The following is a 17,087-nucleotide window of genomic DNA, read 5'->3' as shown; positions in this document are numbered from 1 at the left end:
TGTGATATAGAGTGTCAAAGTTTAGCCTAATGATGTAGTATAGGGGGCGGGTCGAACTCGCATATAGTTCGCGGTTCACCACGAACGCGAACCACCGATGTTCGCTCGAATACGTTCCCATGCAACCGTTCGGGCCATCTCTACCAACAAGTCCTTTTTTTATGGGAAATTACATAGGTGTCTCCCAAAAGATAATAAGAAGATGTACTGAGGCATTATTGTGGGAAAAAATTCTCAGCTTTTATTTACATTTGATCAAAAAGTGACCAGTCCAAAATTATTAATACCCTTCACAAACTGTCACAGTCTGTGGGAAAATTCAACGTTTTATACCATTCCAAATAGTCCAAGCTGTTCTAAAGCATCCTAATTACCCTGATTAATTAAGAACAGCTATTTTAATCAACTCAACAGGTGAAAAACAGCTCTCTGAAGTTGGTTTGTGGACAGTCATGACTAAGACAAAGGAACTCAGTGAGGAGGACCTGCGGCTGCACATTCATTGTGGCTGCCCACAAGTCACGAAAAAGCTACAAGGCCATTTCTAAATGTTTTCAAGTTACAGTGGCTACAGTGCAAAGTATTCTTAAAAAATCTCAGAGGACGTGGTCGGAAGCCAAAAGCAACACCTGTGCTGGCCAGGAGGATAGTGAGAGAGGTGAAAAAGGATCACCACTAAGGCAATTCTGGTGAATCTGGGCTCTGCTGGTGGCAATGTCTCAAGGCAGGCAATCCAACAGACACTGCACACTGCTGGATTCCGCAGATGCAGACCAAGGAGGACCCCACTGGGCCAGTAAAAAAGGGCACATATGGCTAATGGACAAAAAGGGCGCCGCCATAGACTGCAATGCAAAATATCGGCTATTGGGCGCCCGACAGGAAAAAAGGACGCCCAAGAAATAGCAGTTGCAGGGATCGTGTTAACAAAAGTTTTCGTTTACAGAATAAGGTTTATTACAAATACCGTTTACAAGTTCGTTTTAACTTTGTGGTTTACTTATTTTTTCATTTTTAAATTTCGCTTATAGGAGCTTTTACTTATTTTTCCATTTTTCCATTTTGCTTTCAGGGCTGTAACAAGTAAATTATCGTTTACACTTATTTTCTCATTTAAAATTCGTTTTCATACGTATAATGCTTAAAAATATCGTTTTCAACCAGGGCCGGTTCTAGACAGGCACATATAAGGGGGCAGCCAGAAATTTGCAGGGGGCATAAAAAACCCCTGCGCCGCGCGTAGCGCGGCGCGCCAAAAAATGGGCGTGGTCATGCAGCAGACCGTGGGTGTGGTCATGGGTGGGGCCAAATATACATGACTTTAGCAGTGGTGTTAAAGGTCTGCTGGGATAGTTTGAGCTCTGCTGTAGTGCATCCCCCAAAAATATATGTGATCTGACAGCATTTCACCAAAAATACACTGCCAAGTTGCTGATGTATGGCACCCTTAAAGGAAACCAAAGATGATTGATACTGTTTTATACATACCCAGGTCTTCCTCCAGCCCCATGCACACAGATCGCTCCCACGCCGCCGTCCTCTGCTGCCTGCTGCTGCGGTATTGGGTCCCGTTAGTTCAGCCAGTCTGCGCAAGAGGAACTGCGCTCTTTACGTATCTCTCCAGCGAACACCGAAGAGATACGTAGAGGGCGCACTTCCCTTGGGTAGACTGGCAGAACTAACGGGACCCAATACCGCAGCAGCAGGCAGCAAAGGACGGCGTCGTGGGAGTGATCTGTGCGCATGGGGCTGGAGGAAGCCCCAGGTATGTATACAACACTGTCAATCATCTCTGGTACACTTTAAGACATTCTTAATAGGAGACCAGCAGCAGCTACAAATGATTAAATTAGGATACACAAAGCTTAAGAAGCTAGGACAGGCAGTGAAAGGGTTAAAAGAAAATGCAGGCTGAAGTGAGCAGAGCAGATAGAAGAGCAGAGGGCAGGTCAGTCAGTGAGACTGAATAGTGAAAAGAAAGGGGGTGAGCATTACACAGAGTATATCTGACCTCTGTGCAGATTGTTCCTGCTCCCTGAGCTGCAGATAGGAATCAGTTATTAATAAAAGAGTATCCCCCTGCCCACCAATCATCACAGTGATGTGGGCACAGGGTCCTCAGGTCAGTGTGGGAGGTCAGGGGACTCGTACATTATACACAACATAGCGCCGTCCATCAGCAGCACACAGGCAGTCTGACAGGCTGTGTCCTGTGTATGCAGAGAGCTGGGCGGCTGGGACTGGAGACATAAATCACTTGCCTTTTCCTCTCATGTCTCCCCAGCGCGCCCATCCTTCTCATTCAGATACAGAGATACTTGTGGCTGGCTGCCTGGCCGGGATCACATGGGGCGGGCAGCCAGTGAGAGAGCAGAGTGTCTCACTCCTCTCTCACTGGCTGCCTGGCCCCATGTGATACCCGACCAGGCTACTGAGTGTCTCTATCTCCGCCCTCTACACACAGCACAGCGGAGATAGAGGAAATGTGTTGTGTCTGCGTTCCATGGACCAGGAAGCAGCAGCATATTTGAGGGGGCAAGAAGTCTATTTGAGGGGGCTCTGCCCCCTCTTGCCCCCCCCTAAAGCCGGCCCTGTTTTCAACCTTGTTCTATCGGAAATACATTGCTTTTGGTATTAACTTTGTTTTTTACACTTATAATGCGTTAATTATAGTTTTCTAATATATCGCTTTTAATATTACCATTGTTTTAAGATTTTTAATGTGTACGTGATTGTAAGGCTATCTATTATATATATATATATATATATATATATATATATATATACACAGTATATATATATATATATATATATATATATCTTTTTCTATTTATAATATCAATGTGTACGTGATTTTAACACTATTTATTCCATTACAAATATATAAATTATTCTATTCATGTTATTTATAGTGAAGTATTTTAAGGATTAAATATATTATTGTTTATATGTGTGTAAGGGTGTTTGTGCAGTGGGGAAGGTAAGGGTTAGGCATGACCAGGGGGATGGTTAGGGTTAGGCACGACTAGGGGGATGGTTAGGATTAGGCACCACCAGGGGAGAATTAGGGTTAGGCACCACCAGGGAGGAGTTAGGATTAGGCACCACCAGGGGGGTCTTAGGGTCAGGCACCACCAGGGGGGGGGGGGGGTCTTAGGGTTAGGCACCATCAGGGGGGTGGTTAGGGTTAGGCACCACCAGGGGGGTGGTTAGGGTTAGGCACCACCAGGGGGGTGGTTAGGATTAGGCACCACCAGGGGGTGGTTAGGGTTAGGCACCACCAGGGGGGTCTTAGGGTTAGGCACCACCAGGGGTGGTTAGGGTTAGGCACCACCAGGGGGTCTAGGAGTTAGGCATAGGTACAGGGAGAGTTCTGTGTGAAAGTAGGGATAGGTATAGTTACAGTACAATATACACCACTAGGGGGGTGGTTAGGGCTAGGCACCACCAGGGGGTCTTAGGGTTAGGCACCACCAGGGGGGTGGTTAGGCACCACCAGGGGGGTGGTTAGAGTTAGGCACCACCAGGGGGTGGTTAGGGTTAGGCACCACCAGGGGGGTCTTAGGGTTAGGCACCACCAGGGGGTGGTTAGGGTTAGGCACCACCAGGGGGTGGTTAGGGTTAGGCACCACCAGGGGGTGGTTAGGGTTAGGCACCACCAGGGGGTGGTTAGGGTTAGGCACCACCAGGGGGGTGGTTAAGGTTAGGCACCACCAGGGGGGTCTTAGGGTTAGGCACCACCAGAGGGGGTTAGGGTTAGGCACCACCAGGGGGGTCTAGGTGTTAGGATAGGTACAGGGAAGGTTCTGTGTGAAAGTAGGGATAGGTATAGTTACAGTACAATATACACCACCAGGGGGGTGGTTAGAGTTAGGCACCACCGGGGGGGGGGGGTTGGTTAGGGTTAGGCACCACCAGGGGGGGTGGTTAGGGTTAGGCACCACCAGGGGGGTGGTTAGGGTTAGGCACCACCAGTGGGGTCTTAGGGTTAGGCACCACCAGGGGGTGGTTAGGGTTAGGCACCACCAGGGGGGTGGTTAGGGTTAGGCACCACCAGGGGGTGGTCTAGGGGTTAGGATAGGTACAGGGAAGGTTCTGTCTGTAGGTAGGGATAGGTATAGTTACAGTACAATATACACCACCAGGGGGGTGGTTAGGGTTAGGCACCACCAGGGGGGTCTTAGGGTTAGGCACCACCAGAGGGGGTGGTTAGGGTTAGGCACCACCAGGGGGGTGGTTAGGGTTAGGCACCACCAGGGGGTGGTTAGGGTTAGGCACCACCAGGGGGTCTTAGGGTTAGGCACCACCAGGAGGGTGGTTAGGGTAAGGCACCACTAGGGAGGGTCTAGGGGTTAGGGATAGGTACAGGGAGGGTTCTGTGTGAAAGTAGGGATAGGTATAGTTACAGTACAATATAAACCACCAGGGGGGTGGTTAGGGTTAGGCACCACCAGGGGGGTCTAGGGCAGGGGTGCCCATTAGGTAAATTGCGATCTACTGCCTTCATGGTAGATCCCAACCCCACTACATTTTCCATTCTGTATATACAAGTGTGCTCCTAAAATTGTACATAGGTAGATCACTTTGACTTGCTAATTTTTAAAAGTAGCTCACAAGCCAAAAAAGTGTGGGCACTTCTGGTCTAGGGGTTAGGGATGGGTACAGGGATGGTTCTGTGTGAGAGTAGGGATAGGTATAATTACAGTACAATATTTGTAATATACACAATTTATTAAATTATGTATATTTACACAAAGGGGGTTAGGGATAGGGAGAGCCTACAGTTAGGTATAATTGCAGTAAAATACACCATTGTATCACTATGCTTAATACAAGTGTAAATATCGTTTTTTGGTATAGACGCTATTTGACGTTTCATTTCCGAATTTGTTTGTTGTTATAGATGGTATTTTGCCATTCCATTTCCGTTTATTGAACAGATTTAGCACTATATTTTCGTTTATAAGCTATAAACGAAAAATATTGTTTTACATTGCAACTGTAATGGATAGCGGAGATACGGCCGCAACAGCAACAGCAAGCGGCATGACTGGTCCTTCTATTGCTCATAGACTAAGGGCTACGCACACGCGCGCCAGGACCTTTATGCAACTAGAAGGGGAGTCAGCTGATCTGGCGATCAGCTGACTCCAGCTATGCTCCGGATTGGCTGAGTGACTGGGGCGGCGCTGTGGAGCGCTTGCAGTATATATAGGACAGGTCATTCAGTTGCTCCGCTTCTGCTGTTGCGAATACTTACGTGTGAGCACTCAGACCAATCAGAACCAGGAGGACCTGTGAATTCACACTTAGCCAGATTACGCTTGTGTTATATGTTAGACCAGTTCCAGGGTGTTGTGACCAAGGACCTCACACCCAAGCTTAGGGATACTGTGTCATTGCTGTGTTATACTTTAGTCCAGTTCCAGGGTGTTGTGACCAAGGACCTCACACCCAAGCTTAGGGATACTGTGTCATTGCTGTGTTATACTTTAGACCAGTTCCAGGGTGTTGTGAACAAGGACCTCACACCCAAGCTTAGGGACACTGTGTCATTGCTGTGTTATACTTTAGACCAGTTCCAGGGTGTTGTGACCAAGGACCTCACACCCAAGCTTAGGGATACTGTGTCATTGCTGTGTTATACTTTAGATCAGTTCCAGGGTGTTGTGACCAAGGAGCTCACACCCAAGCTTAGGGATACTGTGTCATTGCTGTGTTATACTCTAGACTAGTTCCCGGGTGTCGAGACCAAGGACCTCACGCCCCAGGCTAGGACTTTGTTATATTTATATGTTATGACTATTTGCTCTGTCGACCTTTCTCTTGCTTTCTGATTTGGTACCTCTGCATATCTGCCTACCTGTTGCCAGACCCTGCCTGTACCCGGTTACTGAATCAGTCTTCTGTCTCTGTACCTCATCTGCTCGTGTGTTGCCGACCTGGCCTGCTCGACCACCCAGGCTGTCACTCTCTCTGAGTGCTCAGTCTATCTGTACTAGCAGTAACACCATTCCACCAGGTGTCAGCTGCAACCAGGACTCCCGCTCCTCAGAGAGTCCGGCCTGTTAGCAGCCAGTGGCCTCTTCCTCTGGAGTCCCCTGGCTGCAGTACAGTTTACCATCTGATATTATTATCCCTGGTCACCAGGTCCTCACTTTCAAGGAGATAGTTTCTGCACTGCCCAGGGCCACCTGCCCCTCAGGTGGTTCTTGGCCGAGCTGCTTATATCTCCCGCTTCTCGGGAGATAGCCTACAGTTCATCAAACACTTTTACTTATTAGGTGTCCAGAGGTTAGTCATACTTGTATTATTGGTGATTTTGCAGATCATCCATAATCAAGTATACATCTGTATTGTTGATGATTCTGCAGATCATCAACAATCAGATTCTCTCTGTGTGCTGATACTAATCGTTACAGCAACTTATAATTTCGGCTATATCCCGCACCCTTTTTTCCAGGCGCCCTTTTTTCATAAACGTGGACGCCACTTCTCCAGATAAGGCACACAAAATCTCGCTTGGCCTTTGCAAATGCTCATCTGGACAAAGAAGATTACTTCTGGTCTTCTGTGTTATGGTCAGATGAAACAAAAATTGAATTGTTTGGTCACAATGATGATTCCTTCATTTGGTGTAAAAAAGAAAAGCCTTCGACCCAAAGAACACCATCCCCATTGTCAAACATGGTGGTGGGAATCTAATGCTTTGAGGGTGTTTTTCAGCCTATGGACCAGGGAATCTAATCACAGTAAACGACACCATGAAAAAAGAGCAATACATGAGGATTCTCAACGACAACATCAGGCAGTCTGCAGAGAAACTTGCCCTTGGGCACCAGTGGACATTTCAGCATGACAATGACCAAAAACACACAGCAAAAGTGGTGAAGAAATGGTTAGCAGACAACAACATTAACATTTTGGAGTGTCCCAGTAAGAGTCCCAGTCAGTGGAGTGGCCCAGTCAGAGTCCGACCCAAAGAACACCATGCCCACTGTCAAAAAGGGTGGTAGGAACCTAATGCTTTGAGGGTGTTTTTCAGCTAATGGACCAGGGAATCTAATCACAGTAAATGACACCATGAAAAAAGAGCAATACATGAGGATTCTCAATGACAACATCAGGCAGTCTGCAGAGAAACTTTGCCTTGGGCACCAGTGGAAATTTAAGCATGACAATGACCCGAAACACACAGCAAAAGTGGTGAAGAAATGGTTAGCAGACAACAACATTAATAACCATAACGTTTTGGAGTGGCCCAGTCAGAGTCATGAATTAAATCCAATTGAGAATCTGTGTAGGGAGCTAAAGATCACAGTGATGGCAAGAAGACCCTCCAATCTAAAAAAATTGGAGCTCATTGCTAAAGATGAATGGGCAAAAATACCTGTGGAGACATGCAAAAAGCTGGCCTGCAATTATAGGAACAATTATAGGAAGCGTTTGATTTCTGTAATAGCCAATAAAGGCTTATCTATTGATTATTGAGAAGGCTATGAATAATTTTGGACAGGACCCTTTTTGCTGAAATGTAAATAAAAGCTGAGAATTGTTTTTTTTCCCCACAATAATGCTTCTTGTACATCATCTTATTATCCTTTGGGAGACACCGATGTCATTTCCCGTCAAAAAAATGACTTGCTGGTCAAATAAAAGTAACTTCAAGTCAAAATTTCCCAGGGGTAGGAATAATTATGGGCAGCACTGTATATATACAATATATATATATATATATATATATATATATATATATATATATATATATATATATATATATATATATATATATATATATATATATATATTCATTCTTTAAATACATATGTTTATAAAAACATTTATCCCTCTTAAAACCTTTTATATCCATATGACTTTTATCTGAGTTTTATAGATATCTGAGTTCAAAATGAAAGGCTGAGAATACAGTACTTGTTAAATATGGGGCAGGGAACTCAGTTGCAGAAGATCAAGCTAAAGCTGAGATATTAAATTTTTGCCTATATTTTTAAATAGGAAACATTTGTCAAGATATGGAATTGCAAGCTTAACATCTGCTGTGTGTAAATTGTTTGATGGAATCCTAAAGAGAACCATGCAAAATTATATAACACAGAATAAAGATGTAATATCACCTAAATAACATGGGTTTACTAAAGATACATTTTGTCTGATCAGCTTTTATTGAGTAGCTCAGCTTTTATTGAGTAGTGAATCAAAATATAGATATTGGGCAAATAATAGGTGTATTTACAGTTCTTTTTTTAAAGGCATGGGGATTCCTGTCAAAATGTTCTAGTTGTGTCCCAAGTCATGTAGGTTATGCTACTATAAAAAAAAATCAAACAAGCCCACTGGATCACCATAAACCCTCATCCATGGTGGTGATTGGGGGTGGTGATTGGGGGTTAGGGGTCACTGAGTATCTTTCTGCTCCTTATCAGCCTCTATGACTGGAGACAGAACTAGTATAGCTTTATCAGGGAACCATGATATCTTGTTCCATAGGAGCACAACATGTTCAGTATCTTGAATAGTTGAAACAATAACACTAAAACATTCACCCTAGAAAAGGAGTAGAATGTGCTGTTTGGCACGGTAGTGGCTAATGGGCCTTGGTGTTTTTTTTTGTTTTTTTTTGCCAGCGCGGGGGCTGAAGGCGAAATCTTCCATTTTCCTTTCTAGCTTCCTTTGCCACTGTTTTTGTCCTTTTTTTTTCTCTTCTCTACTTTGTTCTACTCCTCTTGAGAAAATGTACACATTTCTTCCATCTTCTGGCTGGATAGTGTAATGGTTAAGGGCTCTGCCTCTGACGCAGGAGACCAGGGTTCGAATCTCGGCTCTGCCTGTTTAGTAAGCCAGCACCTATTCAGCAGGAGCTACTGCCACTGTTATTGCCTATAGAGCGCGTCCTAGTGGCTGCAGCTCTGGCGCTTTGAGTCCACCAGGAGAAAAGCGTGATATAAGTGTTGGTCTTTCTTGTCTTTCTTTCTACCCCCACTTTGTGCACATAAACACAGACATACACACAGATATACACAGACATACACAGACACAACAAACATGCATATGCATGCGTATACACACACACACACATGTACAGACACACACACACACCTACAATTTGCACACACACACACACACACACACACACACACACACACACACACACACACACCTACAATTTGCACACACACGCACGCACACAGCTACATATGCCCACACACCTGCATACACACACACACACACACACACACACACACACACACACACACGTACAGACACACACACACCTACAATTTGCACACACACGCACGCACACAGCTACATATGCCCACACACCTGCATACACACACACACACACACACACACACACACACACACACACACACGTACAGACACACACACACACACGTACAGACACACACACACCTACAATTTGCACACACACGCACGCACACAGCTACATATGCCCACACACCTGCATACACACACACACACACACACACACACACATATATTACAGGCCGCACACAGGCAGTATAGCATGCACATGTGGTTTGTTACAGTAACTACATACAATTAGGGCACCCAGAGACCCGTAGCATTGACTTATCTCTGAATTTCAGCTCTAGCTTTTCCCTCCTGGTATCCCACAATGCTCATATAACCCCCCAAAAGTGGAATGCCGTTGGTTGTGTGGCGTGTTTATGAATGAGGCAATGTATGTCTTAAATTATGTTTGGGGGGACAGGTGCCTGCAGTTCCATGAGTGTGCCCTGCGAAGCCGTATTGTGTCTTTCTTAAAGCGGACCCAAACCAAACATTTTTTTAATTAAAAATATTTAGTTGCACCACTCTGACACATACAAAGATAAATAAACACTCCTTCAAACATGTGATCATTTCAGTGCCTGCTTTTCACTCTTCTCTTTTCATAGCTAGGGTTATACTGGGGGCAGCCATTAGCAATTCCTCCATTGCCGGACACCATCTACTCCACCAGTTTGCCGGAAAAATCCCGGCAATTTGAAAGGAAGGGAGGGGTTCCTCCAATAAATGTAATATATTTTTATTTGTCATCATGCAGCTGAAAAAAGGCTGCTATTTATTATTATAATTTAGAAAATAGATTTTATTTCTGAAATCTTGTATTTTTAATTTGGGTCCACTTTAAGTTGTCCACACACGATACAATAAAATGATCCAATTTTACGGCAATTCGATAAAAACGATCAGATCTCCCGATAAAATCGAAAGCTTTTTATTCATTCGACTGAAAAATCAGATCGGATTTCCAGTTTTCTTCGATTTTTGATCGATCCGGAATGCCAGATATTTTTTTTCAATCTTTCTAAAGATTGTATGGTGTGTGTTGGAGTTTCCGATCATTTTTATCATAATTGGGGACAAATTGAACATACGTGTGTGGTACATTGGTCATATTTTTGAAATGTTAGTCAGAAAAATTGATTGCAATTCTTAAATTGAACAGATATTTTTAAAGTTGTATGGTGTGTGGTCACCTTTATGAAAGGAGAGGTCCACTTTAATAATCTCTGTTGCAATGTAATGGCATCCTTCTCTAACAGGTGTTTAACATCTTCCCTTGGTTGATACTATTAATAATTTACTGAGGTAATACTGTAAACCATACTATTCCGGTCCCATTTATTTTTAGAAAGCTGTAGCTAAAAACAGACTTATAAATAAAATATTTGGTTACCGAAGAAGAATGATGATGATTAACAAGAGTCAGAGGCAGCTTTCTTCTTAAGAATACACATCTTACATCAGTCTGTATAGTATCTTATATATAAAGGCTGATTTACTGAAGCCGTCCTGAGCCGGAGAACATAAGTGATCCAGCAAACCTGGACTGTGCAAATTAAAACAGTGGCAGTTATTAGGTGCCAAGTCTGCAACTCTCACCTTGATAAAATCAGAATATAGCGGGGGTTTGCCAGGGCTGGCTTTACCATAAGGCACTGTAGGCACGTGCCTACAGGCGCCTGGTGATGGAAAGGCGGCTCACTCGCCTCCCCTAATGCCTCTCTTCCTCCAGAAGAAGAGGTTACTCTCCCTGCTCTCAGCATTCCACTGACAAGATCTCCCTGCAGTCGGCGTCACCACTAGCTACTTAATAATGAGGATAGATCTGGCTACCTAATACTAAGGGTCACATGTAGCTGCCTATGATGGGCAAGGGACGTAAGGGGGAGGTGACAGCTGGGACAGTCAGCACACTTGCAGTGCGGTTCGGAGGGGGTTTGTAGGTCCATGGAGGGTGAAGTCTAATGTCCAGGACATCTGTTCCTATAGGCTCCTGTGATATAAATCCGGGCCTGGGGGTTGCTGCAAGGCAAATCATTTAAATCTAGTTTTTTTTAATGACTAATGATCTCTAATGTTTTAAGAAGAACCTAAACCACCCAAAGATATCTCTGAGTAAGGTTCCTCATAGGAACATGCATACTCACATGTGCATGCCTGGTATATTCAATGATGGAGAGGGGGAGATAAAGAGGAGATCTATTGCAACGTCGCACATGAGTTGGGCACTGGGACGTGCCTCTAGCAAATATATTGGTAATTTACATCCCCAATATTTTTCTATGCACTTACCCATCATTTGAATCCTCCCCTCCTAGTGCTTAAAACTAACCCCCCACCCCCCAAGTGCCTAACACTAACCTCCCTCCAAGTGCGTACAAAGTAGATGACTGGCTCCTCTATTCCTTCCTAATCCAGTGCAAAAGTAGCGCCGCATCAGGTGCCAAACTCCCTGGCCTGGGCGCTTGATTACTGATACTTTTTTGCGGGCGTCTATTAGATGCCTGCCATTCCCCGCGGCCAAATCACCTGATCTAGCATATTGCAGTGCCTCATCTCAGGGAATAATGATCAACTGAGAAAATCTAACCTTGTCGTTCATCATTTTCATGAAGCAATAATATTAAAGTGAACCTCCGGACTAAAAATCTACTCAGCAGAACTGAAAAGTCTTGGTATTTCTTTAACAGTTTCACAGCATAAGAACTTTGTTTCTCTTACCAAAGCATCATTTTTAGCTGTATTTTAGCTAAGCTCCACCCATCAAAGAAAACCGCTCGGGCTTTTTTCCCTGATGCTGTGCAAAACATGATGGGATTTCCAATGTTGTTGTTCACATTGCCTAGCAACTGTGAGGGGTGATCAGCACACAGGACAGTTGGAACTGTGTCTCATGCTCCCTGTCACCTCCTTTCAACCAAAAAGATGGCTGTCCTCATGAAATCAAACATTTGCCTGTTCTTTTAAAACAGGGTGGGTAAGAGATTATATTACCTATCTATTTTAATTAACATAACTAATGTAACTTAATGACAGACAGTATGTTTGTTTAGGCTGAAGTTCCCCTTTACATCTGTATGCTACCTACAGATGATATGACAGTTGCTGAATCAGGTGACATTTGTATGGCAGCAGGATAGAACTACATCTCCAGCTTTGGTTGCCTGGAGACAAATGTCAGAAAGTTGGCTGAAAGACATTGGTGGTTGATTAACAGATTTTATGAATTACCTTCCCTAATCTCTTTATTTTATGAATTATATCTCCTTGGTGTGTAATCACTTAATGTCTGCAATTTTACCAGTACTTCAGATAGTTAGGAGGTGCGTGCTACGCAATTAGCATGACCGATGTTACCAGGTACCACGTAGTGTTGCTCTCTACGGCCTTGTGATCACGGGTAACCCATGATCACGAGCTGTTTTTCCTGTGCACAAGGTCGGATTCTGAATTCGTGGTCACCTCTTGATCATGGATGCAGTTCCTAGTGCACTCGTGATCGTGGTCCAAATCCAGCTCGTGATCACGGCCGTGATTATAACCTGAAAACCCGCCAACTTTAGCGGTTAATAGCAAAGCCCCCTTTCATGATATAAATACAAAATTTGCAGAATATGTTAAGTAGAACAGTGGAAAAAAAAGGGAATTTTTGTTTTTCAAAAAGACCTTATAGTTTTTGAGAAAATCGATTTTAAAGTTTCAAAGGAAAATAGTATACATTTAAATGCGGTAAATGACAGTTAATGTATTTACGGCATTTACATGTATACTTTTTTCCTTTGAAACTTGATTTTCTCAAAAACTATAAGGTCTTTTTGAAAAACAAGTTTCCCCTTATTCCCACTGGTCTGGTGTTTATATCATGTAAGGGGGGATTTGCTATTAACCACTAAATTTGGCGGGTTTTTAATCACAAATACTTTTTTCATTTGAAACTGTAAAATCGATTTTCTCAAAAACTATAAGGTCTTTTTGAATTTTTTTTTAAGTAGTAGCCACTGATCACCTTTATAATCCATGTGATGTTGGTGATTGTAGCATGTATGGGGGCTTTGCTATTAACATTAAAGTCAAATCACGGAATCAACATGCAATCACGGCTAAAATCCGAGTCGAATTCGGAGCTGCGATTCAAATTCGGATCACGATCACGGTGTACCTGGATTTCGATTCTGCCCTGGCTGCATTTACTAGAATTCGTGATTGGGGTATCCGAGCAACACTGGTACTGAGAACCACGCCTGTTGCGTTGCACACAGTACCCTGACAAAGTGCGCTTCACCTAGGTAATGTGGGTCCTGCTAACCACACAACATGCACTACTTGTCAGAAGTACTGGTACAACTGCGTTGCGCTCCTTGCAAACTGCAATTTTACCGATATTTAGCAAATAAAACCCCTTATCTGTCTTAACTTATAATATATCTCTTCTTGGGGTTAATTCACGATATGTAGGTAAAATTGCTGTTTGCATACAGTATATTAGCAGCAAAGAAGTGCATTTTGAAATTATGGATGCATTAATCTTCCCATCTCAAAAACACCTAGTTGATACCCTACATTCTTTAATGTATGTAGCCAAATGTGATGCAGAACATTGTAAGCCAAACAACTACAACAATTTTTAGGGTATGGGGCTCTTTTATGGAAAAAATACACTCTCAGATCTGAGCTATGCCGAATTTTTGAACCCCTTAAATTGAAAAAATGATATCTCATTAATTGACTGACCAGTACTCTTGGAGCCTTAGATATTGGAGGTTAGGAGTTTCCCACCTGTAAGCAGGCCCGGTCCACCGATGACGCTAAGTGAGGCGTCTTTCTCAGGTGGCAGAATTCTGGGGGTGGGGCCAGGCAGAAACAGGAAATAAATAGAGACCCTCAATCCTTACAAGTTTGCCGCAGGCGGCAAAAAGTCTAGAACTGGCCCTGCCTGTAAGTGTGTTTTTCTCTCCTGCTTTTGTCTCCACACCCAAAGAAGATGGTGTTTATTGGTGAGATGCACTCCTATGGTTGGAGCTCTGGTTAAAATGACACTGAAGCAAAAAAAAGAAACTTATGATATAATGAATTGCATGTGTAGTACGCATAATTAATAGAACATCAGTAGCAAAGAAAATAGTCTTGTATTTTTATTTTCAGTTATGTAGCTGTTTTTTATAACATTGCATCATTCTCTAATATTACAAACTACACTCCGTATTTTAAATGTTGAAACAGAGCAGAGCTAATGATGATCATCTGAACTTTCCTGTCGTAAAACCTTAAGGAAACAAGAAACAGGCAGAGACAGGTTGAGATAAGTGCTTCAGAAAACAGCACTGTAGCCTACTCAAGTTGGGTCAGAGAAGCTCTTTTGCATAAATAACAACTCTTAAGTTTCTTAACCTCCTGCCGCCCGCGTCACGCCAGTAGGCGTGGCCGCGGCGGCAGCCCCAGGATCGCCTAACGCCAATTGGCGTAAAGCCCTGGGGCTCTGTTTAGCATGAGATCGCGTGCATGGTGCGCGCGCATCTCATGCTCGGAGGGCGGAGCTCCGCCCCGCCTTCAGTCTCCGAGCGGCTATTGCCGCTCGGGAGACTGTTAGACGGCGATCACGCCGTCTATTTACTTGGTGCAGCGCAGCGCTGCTGTCCCCATGGGGGACAAGAGAGCGATCGGCTCTCATAGGCAGAAGCCTATGACAGCCGATTGCCATAATTGGCCGGCTGTGGGGAGAGAGGGAGGGAGGGAGGGAGGGAATAATTTAAAAGGAACAGGGTATTTTAGAAAAAAAAACGTAACAATAATATTTATTTAAAAAAAAATAAACATGGGGGGAGCGATCAGACCCCACCAACAGAGAGCTCTGTTGGTGGGGAGAAAAGGGGGGGGGGGGATCACTTGTGTGCTGAGTTGTGCGGCCCTGCAGCTTGGCCTTAAAGCTGCAGTGGCCAATTTAGCTAAAAATGGCCTGGTCACTAGGGGGGTTTAGCCCTGCAGTCCTCAAGTGGTTAAGTCTTCCTGTACTGGAAACAGTATGAGACTCATATTTGTTCTACTAATGTTCTATTTCTTAGCTGTACTACACATACAAATCATTATCACACAAGTTGATTTTCTTTTCAGATTCTCTTTAAGGGTTGGGGCAGCTACAGTGCTATATACTGGGTTTTTTTTTTTTGGGGGGGGGGGGGGTTGCATTTTGAGGTTATTTTTAGGGTTTTCTTTTAGTTTGTGTATTGCATATATAGCACTGTCATACTAATATGAATCATAAGATGCTCTTACTGGTTCAGTTTAGCACGTCAACAAGAGCGTGATACATCACAGACGGTGCAACCTTACTTGCTTTTACATACGGTAGGAGGATAAATATAGATTTTTCCCATGTTGGATTATTGGACTTTTTGTTATTGTTTATGTTATGGAAAATATAGAAAATGTGAAGACTGTATGTGATTTAGCTTTGATGCAAGGCCTTTAAAGGGATACTGTAGGGGGGTCGGGGGAAAATGAGTTGAACTCACCCGGGGCTTCTAATGGTCCCCCGCAGACATCCTGTGCCTGCGCAGCCACTCACCGATGCTCTGGCCCCGCCTCCGGTTCACTTCTGGAATTTCTGACTTTAAAGTCTGAAAACCACTGCGCGTTCGTTGCCGTGTCCTCGCTCCCGCTGATGTCACCAGGAGCATAATGTGCAGGCCCAGTATGGTCTGTGTCTGCGCAGTACGCTCCTGGTGACATCAGCGGGAGCGTGGGGACGGCAACGAACGCGCAGTGGTTTTCAGACTTTAAAGTCTGAAATTCCAGAAGTGAGCAAGAGGCGGGGCCGGAGCATCGGTGAGTGGCTGCGCGGGCACAGGATGTCTGCGGGGGACCATTAGAAGCCCTGGGTAAATTCAACTCATTTTCCCCCGACCCCCCTACAGTATCCCTTTAATGTCTGGAACGTATCACTTTTGAAAGTCTGCTGTGATGAATCCTTTATCTCTACAAACATGTAAAACTATCATAAACTGTAATTTGTCTCCCCCCAAAAATTATTTACAAAAGAAAAAATGCAGTGTGCAGAAAGCGTACAGCAATTTTACAGATACTCACAGCAGTTATGTAACATGCATTTCAGAAATAGCAGAAGTCGTGTTACCTAGCTATGTGAGTCAGATGGCAAATATGGAAGCAATGTGGACACACTAGAGACTAACTAAAAATAGTACATAAATATTTAACATTTCATATTTTATGTTTCTATTTTCTGTCCCTAAGAGGGACTAACAATTTAAAGGAACACTCTTGCAAAAAATTAAAATGCATGAGTACACAGAGATATACATTTCTCCCAGAGTAAAATGCACTATAATCTACTTTTTTTTCTACAGTATGTAGCTGTCACCGTAGGTAGTAAAAATCTGACAGATCTGAATGGTTTTGAATAGGGATGTTCATTCGGATTCGGTGAAAGTGAAATTTTTGCATTCCCGATCAGAAATTATTCTTTCTCAGAAATCGGTTTTCTGCGGAAATACTACATTACTGTAACTCAGCAATTTTAGTCCAATCACAGGACTTGGAAGCATTGGACCAATCAGAGAATGCAAAGTCAACTCAAAAATATTTGGCCAATCAGAGAATGCAAAAAAATGACCAAAAAAATACTCCTCGGAAATTGGAAAACTGAAATCAGAATTCTGCAGAAATATTTTTGATAGTGATAACCCAATCAAACAGCTCGAAAGTATCTGGCCAATCAGATAATGCAAAAAATCACCCAA

At 43.6% G+C, this 17,087-nt stretch overlaps 1 long non-coding RNA gene across 1 annotated transcript in view; it reads left to right on the top strand.

Moving 5' to 3' along the window:
- The first annotated feature begins 2,362 nt into the window (after positions 1–2,362).
- LOC137522836 (uncharacterized) overlaps positions 2,363–17,087 on the top strand; it is a 37,201-nt gene continuing 22,476 nt past the window's right edge. The window contains exon 1 of the long non-coding RNA XR_011022454.1: positions 2,363–2,631. This is a non-coding gene — a long non-coding RNA (uncharacterized lncRNA). The remainder of the gene's footprint in view (positions 2,632–17,087) is intronic.

This window comes from Hyperolius riggenbachi, chromosome 6 (assembly GCF_040937935.1).
Source record: "Hyperolius riggenbachi isolate aHypRig1 chromosome 6, aHypRig1.pri, whole genome shotgun sequence".
In the NCBI taxonomy this organism is placed as follows: domain Eukaryota; kingdom Metazoa; phylum Chordata; class Amphibia; order Anura; family Hyperoliidae; genus Hyperolius; species Hyperolius riggenbachi.
This window is presented reverse-complemented; position numbering and strand designations above follow the sequence as displayed.